Source organism: Alexandromys fortis, unplaced genomic scaffold, assembly GCF_014885135.2.
Source record: "Alexandromys fortis isolate MF-2015 unplaced genomic scaffold, M_Fortis_MF-2015_v1.1 scaffold_11, whole genome shotgun sequence".
Lineage (NCBI taxonomy): Eukaryota > Metazoa > Chordata > Mammalia > Rodentia > Cricetidae > Alexandromys > Alexandromys fortis.
This window is the reverse complement of record NW_026067912.1, coordinates 11,042,444-11,055,964: the sequence shown is the minus strand read 5'-3', so window position 1 is coordinate 11,055,964 and position 13,521 is coordinate 11,042,444. Positions and strand designations below refer to the sequence as shown.

General features: G+C 47.0%; 1 protein-coding gene across 1 annotated transcript in view; it reads left to right on the top strand.

The window, feature by feature from the left end:
* The window catches only part of Slit3 (slit guidance ligand 3), a 589,149-nt gene that overhangs the window by 302,593 nt on the left and 273,035 nt on the right, over positions 1–13,521 (top strand). The gene's annotated exons all lie outside the window — the stretch shown is intronic.

Here is a 13,521-nt window from a genome sequence, read left to right as displayed (position 1 = left end):
TCACAGAGAAAGGGCAGGAGGAAAATTCTAACTGTCAAACTTCCCATTCTCCTGGGCTCCTTCTTCAAGGAGACAGGCCTGGTTTTATCTGATTTATAATTTAAGATTTTCAAGTCAGAATTCATTTAAAGTAAAGATCTGTGATGGGTTGAGGGAGGATACAGAAAGAGACAGATGATCTTTAAAATCTAAGTACTCCCCTTTCTAAATCCTTGTGATGCTCAGAGACCCAGACAGAAATCTGAGTTTATGAGTTTGGGGCAGATGAGTCCTGAGCTATTACCCGGCTCTCTGCTAGTTTCCAAATAAGGGGTGCAGATTCTTTCCTTTCACCCCAGTCATCCTGAAGTCCTTAAATCACAGAGCTGATCCTCATTCTTGCATTGACTGTGTGTTGGCCAGAATTCCACAAAGTCACCCTCAGCACCAAGTCAGCAAACACAGACGGCTTGCTACTTGGGGTGCCCATATGTAAAGTATGAACATTGCTCACACAGAGAGCTAACCCTGGGAGATTCCCTTTATTTCACAAGAAAGAGAGGCTTGGAAATGCTAAGTGGCTTGTCTGTGGTCGCCACCCTAAAGGTGTCAAGGGCTCAGACATCATTAATGGTCTGGAAACCAGAGCCTATTGCCGGAGCCTTGCCCCTCGCCCTCGGACATCCGCTCATCTTTAGGAGAGCTGAAACCAGTCAGCAGGACCTTAGTCTGGTGGACGGCAGCTCAGAAGCTGGAAAACAGCCTCTCAAGGGTTTTGTCGCCCTGTACATGTCTTCAGTTACCACTAACGCACTGGGAAGACTGTTGAGCGTGGCAGATTAACTTTACGGAAAAGAAGAAAGCAATAATAATAGTGAGGATTATAATATAATAATTATAATTCACTCTCTTACTTGACACCAGCCATGGATGCTGTAGTCACCGCTAGGTGATTCTTTAGTCTTCTGTTTTACTGTTCCAGCGCACCGTCCTCTTAATGTATCCATTTGTCTCACGTGGTATTCAGATGGTCAGATGACCCGGATGAGACCTTGAGTAAACTTACAGTTTTCCTAGTCTTGCTAATGAAAAAAAACTTAAGGGGGGAAATAAATGCACCGTGAGAAGAAACGTAGTTATAACCACATGCTTTCTATAAGAAAGTACTTTCTTATAGGTTAATGGTGCCGCGACATCAGAATGCAGCTGAAAAATGGCTACCGTCTAGTTGGAGCTTCCAGTGTGTGGAGGAGTGATGTGTCTGTCACCCAGGTGTTTGTGGGATGCTTGCTGCTCGTGTCAGCAAAGTCGCCTGGAAGTTTATGCAGTTACGTGGGAATTGGCACGTGCACTTATGTGGACTTTATTACACTTGATAACGATAACCAATAAATGTGCTAGGATGTATATTCACTGTGGTCACATGTTCAATGTGTAGTCTTTGTACTTATTTCATAAGGGTTACTAGAAAATGCTACACTGTGTCGGGCCAGGAGAGCCTCACACAGCTCGTGTTTATTGCATCTCTTGACTGCATTATTTTCTTTTGTGTTTGTTTGAATCCTGTGTTGTGTTGCTCCTTATAGCCCAAGGCACAGTAGGCTACTATACTACACATATCCAAAAGTCACTCAGGGATGGACCTCGTAGAACGTATCCCTGTCAATAAGTACCATGTGACCATATATGTGACAGCTACCTCTCTTCACCACCCCTCCTTCCTACAGCTCCACCCTTCCCTGGCTCCTGCTCCATAAAAGCAAACTCCTATCTTAGGCAATGTAGTTCCTTATGACTTGCTATATAAAATCTACTGAACAGATAGAACAAAAGACCTGAGAGTTGGGAGAAGTCAAGATGAGCTTAGAGTCAAAATACCTTGGCTGCAGGACCGTCCCCAGTCTCCCTGAGATCTGCCCACGTGCAGAACCAAGAGCTACTGTGGTCATCCTGGAAGTGAGTGTAACACAGGAGATTCGGATAAAGACTGAATTCCCTTTAACTGTTTGTCGGGGTTTCTCTCATACAACTCTGTGGATATCAGGCTCCAGGGCTTTGCCGAGGTGCTAGGACAAACCTAAGCATGGTCATCTACTGTTGCATGCTTGTCTTTGCCGTGGTGCTTTCCTGTCCTGAAGTCGGGTCATTGGGAATAAGGGGGAACTTGGGACACAAGTTCTGAAGGAGAGCAGCACCTTCTAAACGAGTGGATCTCAAATGGGGATCGTAAGGCTCACGGGTATGGGACCCTGCAGAAGCAAGTTTTCAGGGTCCTGTTTTATGTTTTTTACATATTTGGTTCTGTTAAGACAAATATCATTTAGAGTGATCCACATTTGCTTAGCAGGGCCAAATAGGAAAGGCACACAGTATGCCTCTGTCCTCTGTCACTGGGTTACACCAGCCTTGGGTTCCTCCTCTGCAGAGAACAAGCATCTCCAGTGACTGTGGTCTGAGGAAGCAGTGAGATAGACTTACCATGACTCCTAACAGTGAATGACAAGCACAGGTTATGATCATTATCCCTTGGGGAACATAGACAAAACATCTACTCGCTTCAGATAGGACACCAATGTCCGATGAAAAGAACCATTCTATCAAAGTCCAACTTGGCGAAGCAATGGTTCTGTTCACATTCTGTATAGAGCATGAGTGATGGGTGAGAGATATATGGATGATTCGGGGCAGCTGTGTCGTCGGAAAGCCTACCGTAACCTGGGTGACAGCTGCGACCCTGGAGTGCCCTGTACAACTGGCAGGAGACTGGGCCATCACCGAGTCTCCACTCCTCAGCCACTATGTTGCTTGTTTAGCCTTGGGGAGGGGCCTTGTGAATCTTGTGCACTTCAATTCTCAGACACGTACGTTTTGATCACCTCCTGAGTGTTATGAACTTCCCTCCTCGGCAGAAGTTGCTGCAAAATCGCACTATAATTTGGTTGTTGTGACGATGGTTATTACTATCTTATCATTGGGAAAAGTTACTCAAAGAAAAAAATGTAAATTTCTGAGGAGAAGTGAAACCTTTTGTCTGCAAAGACTGTGTGTGTGGTGTTTATGGCAGTGTTCTTCACATCAACCAAAAAGTGTGTGAACAGCGCCAACATCTGTCAATGCTTGAATGGATAAACTTTTGTGATGTGGCCATAGAAAGGAATTCAGCCATAAAAATGAACACACTACTGTTACATGCTACAGCATACATGGATGAGCCTTAAAAGCACGCCAGGTCAAAGAGGCCAGGTACCAAAGACCACGTGTTTTATGACTCTGCATCAGTGGACGATGAGAATGGAGAAATCTGTGAGCTGTACAGCAGATCAGTAGCTGCGAAGTACTAAGTAGGTGAGTAAAGACGTAGGCATTGACAGCGAAAAGCATTCTTAGTGAGGTTCCTTTCTTGGGTGACGGCACCTGTCAAACACTGGCGAACTTTGAGAGAGTCGCACTTACCCGGTAATGCGCTGAAGCTGGGGGCTGTGTGGTCGGAGGAGTGCATCATGTTTGCACCACATCTCGGGAAAGCTGTTTTGAAATCTTTATTGGAAAGGGAGTCATTTTGACATGCTTTGCCTGGGAGGGTGGGACAGACGTGCACAGCGAAGGCCTGTGGTTAAGTTCGGGAAGCGGTGGAGACAAGGCAGCCAAGCAGCGTCCTGCCGGCTGATGAGCCCTGAAAGGACAACATCTTGAATTGATGTGAAAGTGAAGATTACTTTGCATCCTTAAGTTAGGAAGAAGTTCAAAGGTCATCTAAGGAAAGCATGCCCCGGTCGCTCCCAGCATTTCTGCTCAGCCAAACACTTCTTAATCTTTGCTTATACCAAGAACCTAAAAATGCACTTGGGGCTATTTGTGGCATGGCTTTGGAGGAGACGGGGCTTGGGAAAGAATGCATCTGACCCCGTGGCGGGAGGAGAAAGGAGAGTGACAACAGCTGTCCCGACTTGTGACTGAGATGCTACATGCTCCTCACACCTAGTGTGAGGCCCGGGGCAAACTCTGAGTTAAACCAGACCACGGCAGGACCACAGAGCACAGCAAAAGCCAGAGAAAGGAAGGGCCCACTGGGTTTGGGTGCCTCCCTGGGAATCCAGTCATACATTGGGAGCTTCTCAAAGGCCAGCTCTTAAATCCCTAAAGCAGTGGTTCTCAACCACTTCGACTTTTGAAGACGGATCCTCACATTGCAATGATCCCTCCAACCATAAAGTGATCTCATTGCTACTTCATAACTGTGATTTTTCTACTGTTCTGAGTCATAATGTAATTATCTGTTACGTGACCCCCGTGGGAGGCAGGACCCACAGATTGCGAAACTACTGTCCTACAGCCTCTCAGAAAGTCACAGAGCACCTGAACAAATAAGGAGACAGTATATAGCTTTCCAGAAGGTACTCGGTGGTTATGAGGAGAAATTGATCCTAGTCCGAGAATGAAGGTCCCATCACCAAATGCACCTGAGAAATGACAGGGACGAGCACCATAGTCTGGCCAGTAGATCCAGCCAGAATGCCAGAAGTCCTTCAGTCTCTGCTATGAAACATACAGACTGTGTTTCCTACCCAACCCCCAGACTGGGTCAAGCTCATTGCCTGGGTCCTCCCTGCCATGCATGTCTGGCTGTCCCCACCTTGTCCAGCCATCCTGTGCTCTGCTGTGAGCTTCCTCCTCTCCAGATCCATACAAACATGCCTATAGGTACCTCACCCCCGCCCCCATGCTCCTCCATCTCCCCTCACTGCTGGATGCTGCTCTCCCCACACTTCATCTCAGCGGCCATCCTTCCCCAGAGAAGCCTTCCTAGCAACTCACCAAACGTGGCCTCCCACCACCGCTTGCCGGCAGCCACTGTGATTGGTTCCTGTTTAATACTTCTCTTTTTGGCCAAATGTATCTTTGTAACTTATATATAGCCTCACTTCTTTCCTAGCTTTTTAACTATAAACGTGTGGAGGAGGAAGGCAGGAATTGAAATCTCTCATTTCCCTCAAATAGCCCAGGAACCTGGGATAGTGCCCTGCTCGTGGAAGATGCTGGAAGAAGCAGCAGAAAGACTTTGTCTTTAGAGAGAGAGCTGCATAGCAGGCCTTTCTAAATTCATTATCACTGTCATTGTTATTGCATGTATGCGTGTGTTTGTGTGCGTGTGCGCGCATACATATACCGAAGCACCATGTACAGGTCAAAGAACAACTTTGTGGAGGAGTTGGTTCTCTCCTTCCACCTTTGTGGAAGTTCTGAGGGTTGAGCGCCTGCTGAGGCATCTTGCCGACACCCAGAGCAGACATTTCTATATAGCAGAGTGCCGGGATGCCTGCTTTCCTGTCTACTTGCTGTTAGCATCCAAATGCCTTTCCCGTGCCTTTACTTCTACCAGTCTTTATTGAACACCTTTTATTGAAATGAAATCAGTTTCTCAGTGATTGGAAATAGATTTTCTGGGACACAGGGATGATGAATGCTAAAGTTTACATCTGTGTGTCGGGGTTATAGTCTGCATTGTTGGGTTGGGGGCAGCAAGGGGCTGATGGTCTAGGAAAGAGACAAGTCTCGTCGTTAGCGTTCACTAGGTACAGCCATTGCAGACGGGACCTTAGGGGAATGGCTTTCTAGTGTCTGCGTAGTGCCAACCACCTAATGAGACTGGTTTCACCCACTTCCCACATGTCTGCTGTAGCACAGAGCAGGAAAACCCCATGCCCATGGGTCGCAGCTGGGACCAGAGCGGAGATCTCAGGTGCTGTCTGCATGGAAACACGGGGCTGATGCTAACTAGAATGCACACTCTGGGCACATTTGCAGCAAGATGTAATCCCTTTGTCTCGTTGAGTCTCATCTCTATGATTTCTGTACAGTTATACTCCGCAGATGAGAAAATAGCTTTTATTTTTGAATCACCAACACTCACAGTAATGTTTAACCTCCAAAGGGGTGTTAGTGGTGAGTGGAGTGAGCGACTAAGTGGCAGTTAGCCCTTAGCATGGCTGGGCATTAGCGGTGGGGCAGATTTGACTGGTCACCCCTACTGAGCCAATGCCTGGTTAAAATAAACCCTCAATAAGTATTTTCTGAGTAGGAAATGCCCCATTTCACAGATGGGGAAACTGAGCTCTAGGTATTGCATATATCTTGAAATTGTGTATATGTTCAAGACCGCATAGCCGGTACATGGTGACAGTCTGGGCTTTTAATACTGAGAGTAGGAAACCATATAAGGCAGTCTGTGAGCCAGGTACCCAGGTGAGTTTGCTCACCATGAAGCGATTTTCAGATGTGGGATCTGAGGACAGAAAGCATCCCTAGGGAGGCCGGACTCCCGCAAAGCTCCTGCCTCGAGTTCTCCCATGATGCCTCGCTTCAGAAGAATGCTTTTGTTTGCTGGTCGCTTTGGTTTTTAGAGCGAAGGATGTTGAGGAAGCCCTGCTGGTACCTCTCTGTTCATTCAATATGGCTGGCTGTCCCTGGTGCTTTAATGGAACCCTGAGCTAAGCATACTCTCTCTTCACCAAAAGCCTGAGCTACTACAGGGAAAGAGAATGGTTTTGTGGATACTGTACCTGCCACAGCAGGTTCAGGGAGTCGCCTTTATTTTTGCAAGCCATCAGCCTCAGCCCTGTCAGGAACCCACCTCAGGAGCATGGGTTTGTTGATCCCTCCGAGACCCTCTTTACAGCGGCATGCTAGAGGCTGGGCCCTTGTGTTCTCATGCTAACCCTGAATGAGTAAACCCCACTCATCCCTTCCATCTGTGGCTGTGGGTAAGTCAGTCCTGATAGCCGCAGGCAGGTGCCACAGGAGCTCGCTAACGCCCCTGCCATCCAAGCTCCCCACTAGAAAGAAGCCTGAGGTGCAATGCATCACCTGAGGAGAAAATGAGACACTGGAACCCTCTGTCCAGTTTGTCTTGTCTATCACAACCCACAGTGGACAGGTGTGCCCACATTCCAGCTGTGGCTCATTTAACAGCTTCCAGCACAAAGGGAGAGGTGTGGACACGCACAGGGGGTAAGGTAAACCCCAACCCGAGACCCTAGATACTCCCCTGTCCCATCTCTTTGTTCTTCTCCGCTGGGCAAGCTAAGCTGGGAGTGATTCTGCATCTGAATGATTATTTGTAATCATGTTTCAAGGTTGGCCATGCTTGGTCGTGGGGGAGTGTGGTGCTCTAGATTTCTGAGAAAAAAAGCTCTAGACTAGGAATAAAATAAAAAAAAAGCCCTGACCACAGATTCTACCTCAGGATTCTCCTGCTTCTGAAGGCATTGCAAACAGACATTATTGTCATTTTTATAAGTGGAGACCAGAGAGTGATAATGACTTAACCCAGCATCCCACAGCTAGGGGAAAAGAGTGGAAGATAGGGCAGATCCGAGCCTGTCAATCAAAGCCTGTGAATTTTCTGTAGGAGACAGCGGTCAGGACAAAGACGTACAGAGACACCTGCCTGGGACACTGATGTAGCTAACAGGTACAGTTTAGTAGGATAGTTTCAGTTGTAGGGTGAGCTGGAAGCAGAATGCTGTTGAGTGAAAAGCTGAGGTTGGCATCATGTCTCCCCGGTGACATTTATGCTCCTTGGAGGCACGTGCTACTAAAGGGAACAGGGCTGGGTCTGCGAAGGGTTCCCATTGTGGTACATGGTACAGGGCTGTACTGTAAAGGTTGGACACAAAGATGCCTTACAGTCTGCTGTGTAAGGTTGACACCTGCCAAGGTGGAGACAGGAACGGGATTCCTCTCTCTCCTGCTACCAAAGGATGGAGACAGGCACTCCCTCCCCTGCTGTATTTGGGAAGGGAATGAACTTGAGGACTAACTGGGAGAGGCCAATGAGATGCTCACATCACATGGGGAGTAATGGGTTCACAAGGGCACGGAGTAGGGGGAAGAGGAGTTGGGTGAGTGTTGATAGCCATACTCCTGAGCAAACAGAGGAGACAGCTCCAAGGGAAGGGATGATATGTTCAACAGGAGGCGGGGATAAATAATCCTCTTGTCTTTATGTATAGAGAGGAAGGTGATGAGAAATTTAAAAATCCCAGAATTTGGACACCTCCCAGAGCAGGTTACTGGAGCCTGGGAAGAGAAGCTGGCAAGGGCATGGAGCCCCTAGCAGGGGGCTAGGGGTGTCTGATACCTCCCTCTCAGGCAGACCTCATCTTCCCTGCCAGCTTGCCACAGTGCCTTTCCTGTGGTTGAAGGCTGACCACACCAAATCACATCCCTGCAGAGATGGAGGATGCAGAGATGGTAGAGAGAACCCAACTGAGATTCGGATAGAAGCTATGGAGCCCAACCACATTAGGGGGTATGCATTTAAAGTCTGAGTGAGGGCCGTGACAGGGGCTGGGAGATCGGGGTTCAGCTCAGAGTATAGAACCAAGAGGAAAGCGCTACCATCCAGCTGACATTTCAAAGAAGAGCTCACTCTGGCAGTGGGGAAGACAGGAGAGCAGTCCCTGGTAGAACAGCAAAGGGAGTGCTGTGGCCACCTCCTTTGGTCCTCTTGGGGTCACCTACACTTAATACCCTAGCCCACGCTGTCCCCTCATGGGCCAAGGAAGTGTTTTGCCCTTTCTTCTAGAAAAAAAATCACCCTGACTTGTAAATTTAAAAAAAAAACTCTTCAGCCTCTTCTAAGCAAGACTGAACTTCATCTGGATTCCACCTGAGAAGAGCAAGCATATAAACGTCTGGCATAAACGGCATGGGCAAGACTGAGAGCTCAGCTGGAGAGACTTACAAGTGTTTCTCATTCAAAGCCCATGTCACTGAGGCTAATCAGATAAGCAGAGCGTTTAGTTCTAACATCTGGCACGAAACTCCTGCTTTTATGTCTCCCATTTTCCCCCCCAGAAGGTAATAAAATCCACAATTGTATCGCGCAATCAATATGGCAGCTCTTCAGGCACTCCTGCACAGGCAGCGCGCCTGCGCCTCAGCCTGCCTCGGGTAGGAGACCCAGATGCCACCGCTTCGTCTTCCTTCTTGAGAGACTGGGCTGGGCAGTCTCGGCACTGTGTGTCATGGAAAGCCTCTCTGTTTCACCGGAGCTGCTGAGAGAGGTGGGGTTGATGGGGACAGAGGTAAAACCATCACAGAGTAATCCAGCTGCAATATTGAGCTGTTTACCTCAAAGCCAGACGTGTCAACTCAGACTCTAGTGGAGGGTTTTGCTTCAGAGAGAGTGTGTGTCAGTCACCGGTGATGTGTGATGGACAAGAATTCAGTCTGTGCTCGGAGCGTCCGTGTGACAGCCGTTTGCAGCACTGGTATAGGTGCTTTTGGAGGAAAGTCCATTTTGGATGACCCACAAGATCTGCCGTAAGGGGTCCATGCTCGAATAGGCCAGACTCTTCTTATTTTAACTCACTTAATATTGGTCAAAATACAGTGAAAGTCACAGGTACATATGTGGGGGGGGCTCTCTGGGCAAGGTAATTCTGGTTTTTATAGCTTTCTCAAGTTCCTATAAGAGTGTAATAAGAGAGAGAAGGTTCCGCTGACGTCTGCCACTTGGCCTTTTCTTTATGGTTTGGAAATTCATCTAGCTGTTTTCGCACCACTTGGAACGGTTCAGTAGCTTTCTTTGTGGACGTGTGCAGATTCTCACAGTGACTTAACCTGCTTGTGTATTTATCTCCTAAATGCAATGAGAATGGGCTTGCAGCTCAACCTGGCTTCTAATAGTTTGTCTTCTAATAGATAGGTGAAATCTTAAGAATGTTACTTTTCCCCCATATTTGAAGTGAAGGACATCATTTCATCCTTCTGAGCATGGCACACTAAGTTCAGTTCCCAGAAAAACAGAAAGTCCAGGATAGACCCTAGCCAAGGATGAGACAAGCCAGGTGTTCAGTTCAGGCCATTTAAGGGGGTCTTGGATCATGAGGATGTAGATATGCAAAGCCAGCATCTGTGGTTGGTATCTCCTTAAGTGGTGTGCCCAGGTGTGCCCCCTCACCCTCGGTCCAGTTCTGAACCTCATTAGGACCTCCAGATCGTTTGGGATACATCAATGATAGCTGGGTTTTCCATCCTTCTCTTCTGGAGATTTATTAAGGGCCTCCTGGATGTCAGTGGGTGCGAGTGATGGAGAGCAGACATGGCTTATGGCGAAGGGAGGCTGGTCTCCAGGTGCCGTGGCGAATAACAACACAGATGTATGCTGGGTCCTGTAGTCCCCTTCCGGCTTATGTCACATCTTTTCCTCCATTCCATGCGGGCCAAAAGGTTTGAAACAAATATCTCTAGGTGACCAGAACGCTTAAAGGTTGGCTGTGTTTAACTGGATTATTTTAAAATTCTCCATTTGTGTTTTATTTATAAGCAATGAAATCCGCTCAGTCCACCCGGCTACTTACCTTTTGTCCAGCTTGAAAAATGAAATGAGTTTGTTTTGGGCACCGTGTATTCACCAGGCTCCTAATCGCCCCCATACATCTTGCTGGCCAATAACATGCAAAGCCATGCCTCAGGCATTCTAGAGCACGTATAAGTATCCGCTTCTCTCTCTTTCTCTCTCATCTCCCGGGTAGTAATTTATCCAGGAAATGTATTTCCAGCAGGTTAGATATTAAGCTCTCTCCTCACATAAAGTCTACACTGGATATCTCTGATCAAATTATAATTTTCAAAGTATTCTATCACTGTGTCCAGTTAAATTGTTCCTAATGTTTTCCCATGACTGATTGTCTTTCAAAATCTTGACTGCTTTACAAAAGTACCTTCTCAAATGCTTTATTAAGACTGGCCCAGTCACCAGAAAGTGTTTGCCCACTTGGAAGAAAATCAAGCTAATGAATTTTATTTGCTTATTTATCTGTTTGTTTATTGCTTTTCTGGTTTTCTCTCCATTTGGGGCTACCTTCTCTGATCTGGCTATTATAGCTACAGACAGCTCCCTGTGGTCTCATAACTCAGGCTTGCTGATATTTATTGCTTTGTTGCTCTTTTAAAATCCAGTCTGACGTGCCTCCGCTCAAAACTTCGCCTCTTGTCACTGGTGGCTTTTTATAAGACGCTGTTATGAAAGTAAAATATCTTTTCCTGGGTTTTCACCCCAAACCAAGTGGAGGGAAAGCTGAACCCAGGGAAACCGAAAAGATGTAGGCAGTGGGTGGAGATTCAAAGTGCGTGTCACCCTCGGGATCACCGACTTCATGATCTCACCTGGTGTTTTCAAGGGCTTAGCCCTCCCCAGATACTTCCCATCAGCTCTTAATGGTGCCGACTTTGACTAGGCCCCATGAACCCATCAGTGAAAAGACAAGCCCACGCCCTGCTCCATGGAGTTTGCAACTGAATGCAGGTGTCTCTGAACTTGCTGTAGCGGGCCGGATAGCAAAGATTTGTGGCTTAGAAAGTCACAAAGTCTCTGTCACAGCGACTCATCTCTGCCTTCTGTGTCAAGACACCAGATAACCTAAAAAAGAGTGAAGTTTAGCGTGGTACAACTTCACTTACAAAAGCAGGCAATGAGCTGAGCTTGGTGGTGCCCACCTGTGCCCTAGCGGTGTTGAAGCGGGAGGATTATCAGTTCAACGCCTTGCACTGCTCAGTCTATTCCAAGCCAGCCCGGGATACACAGCTAGACCCTTTCTCCAAAATAGGATGTGGATGAGGACTTGGGAGATGCCTCAGTTGGTAAAGTGATCCCAGTGCAAGCAGGAGAGTCTGAGTCGGATTCCCGGCACCTACACGAAAAGGCTAGGTCCAGATATGCCTGTAAGAGCTGTACTAGGGAGGCAGAGACAGGGGGGATTCCTGGGACTTGCTGGCCAGTCAATCTAGTTGAATAGGGAAGATCCAGGTTCAAAGATCCAGTCCCAAGAACTGAGATGGAAGTAGTTGAGTAAGTCAGCTGATACTGACGTCTGGCCTCCACATGAACACATACACACATGTGCATACACTTTCACATACGTAAATATGCCTACATACACATGCCCGAAAAATCAAAAGCAAGTCATGGTTGAATTTGACCTTGGCTCGCTAGCCATAATTTGCTGACCCCTGAACAGATAAAACATCAAAAATAAACATAACAAACACCACATGTGATGACTGTCATGAAAGAAACACAGAGTGTAGAAGTGGGTGAGTCTGGGGAGCCTTCCTGCTTCAGAGAGACCCTGAATCCCGACAGAGGTGCTCAGTGAGGGGCAGCAGTGTAAAGAGAAGTAAGGGATGATTTGCACTGATGAGAACTTGCTGGCCATAGTCCTCAAGGAGGCAAATGCCTGCTGAGTGCGAGGCACCAAAAGATGACTTTAGACCCCTCTGCATCCATCCCAGCTTTCTGTACATGAAGTCTGTTGTTCCTTTAAATCGTGAGAACCTGTTGATATTTCTCAAAATCTGACCAAGAGAGTGGCTGCTCCAACTGTCCTGAGGGCCAGGCTCTTGTTCTGTTTCTTCAGGGACCTTTCACTAGCACGTGGTTTATAGAAAGTGTGCTAAGAATGTGTCAGGCTAAAATAAAACACATGGTACGCATGCTTAGAACATGTCAGACTAAACAAATAAAGCACCTGGTTGCATGCATGTTCCTAAAAGACAGGAAGGAAAAAAGCAGGAAGAGAGTAGCCTCCCATCAATCATCATTTGTCCAGGGGAAAGGTCTCTGTCAGATACCCAGGGCACCGTTCATTGGCCATACATGTGTGTGCACACCCTTGTACGTGTTGTTTGATTCTAGAGTTTTACTGTCTGGAAAACAGGATGCGGTGCTGTCTACATCTGACAGTGTCATCTCCATTGTGAACATCCACTTGAGAGATGCCCTGAGCCAACTTTACACCCCACCATCCCTACATGGGTACCAAAACTAACCAGGGGTTGCCAGGAGTCACAGGAGTTGAGCAGGTGGACAGCTGGGGATTCGGTCATCAGGATGCACAAGCCCTGTGTAGTGGGCATGACCAAGCACTGCCGCTCTCGACCGTGAAGTCAGCCTTGGGGCCCATTCACACCTCCGTCACTACCTCTCTCCAACTGTTCTTGCCCTGTGGTGCAGGGCATCCCCCGAGTTAGGCTCTGGAATGTTCTCTTTCTAGTCTCGTTTCTCACTTTTCTCCAGCTACACCCAACGCTTTGCATCCTGCTAGCCCATCCTGTTACTCCAGCAACAGAACCTTTGTCCATGTTGCTATGGCATTTCGGGATTATTTCCTGGGACCTTTTCATGTTGTTCTCTTTGAATACATTCTCTCTTCTTTAAACTCCTGTCACACTTGGCATTTCTTTTTTCGAAGTACTTATTGTTATATAGTTTTATGCTTGCTTGTATGATTTAATCAATGCTGATTAATTTTTTGATAAAACCTGATTTTACTTCCCACTTTTTCTCCTCCACGTCAGTTTTGAATTAAGAAATAGGGCTGCTTCTGTGTTACCGCTTTTGGTACTGATAATTTTGTTTTTGTTTTGTTGTATTTGTTTGTCATTATTTTACAATGGTACCTGGTTGAAACTAAATAATATAAATATATAGCAATGATTCTCTATCTGCATTTAAATCTGCATGCCAGAAGAGGG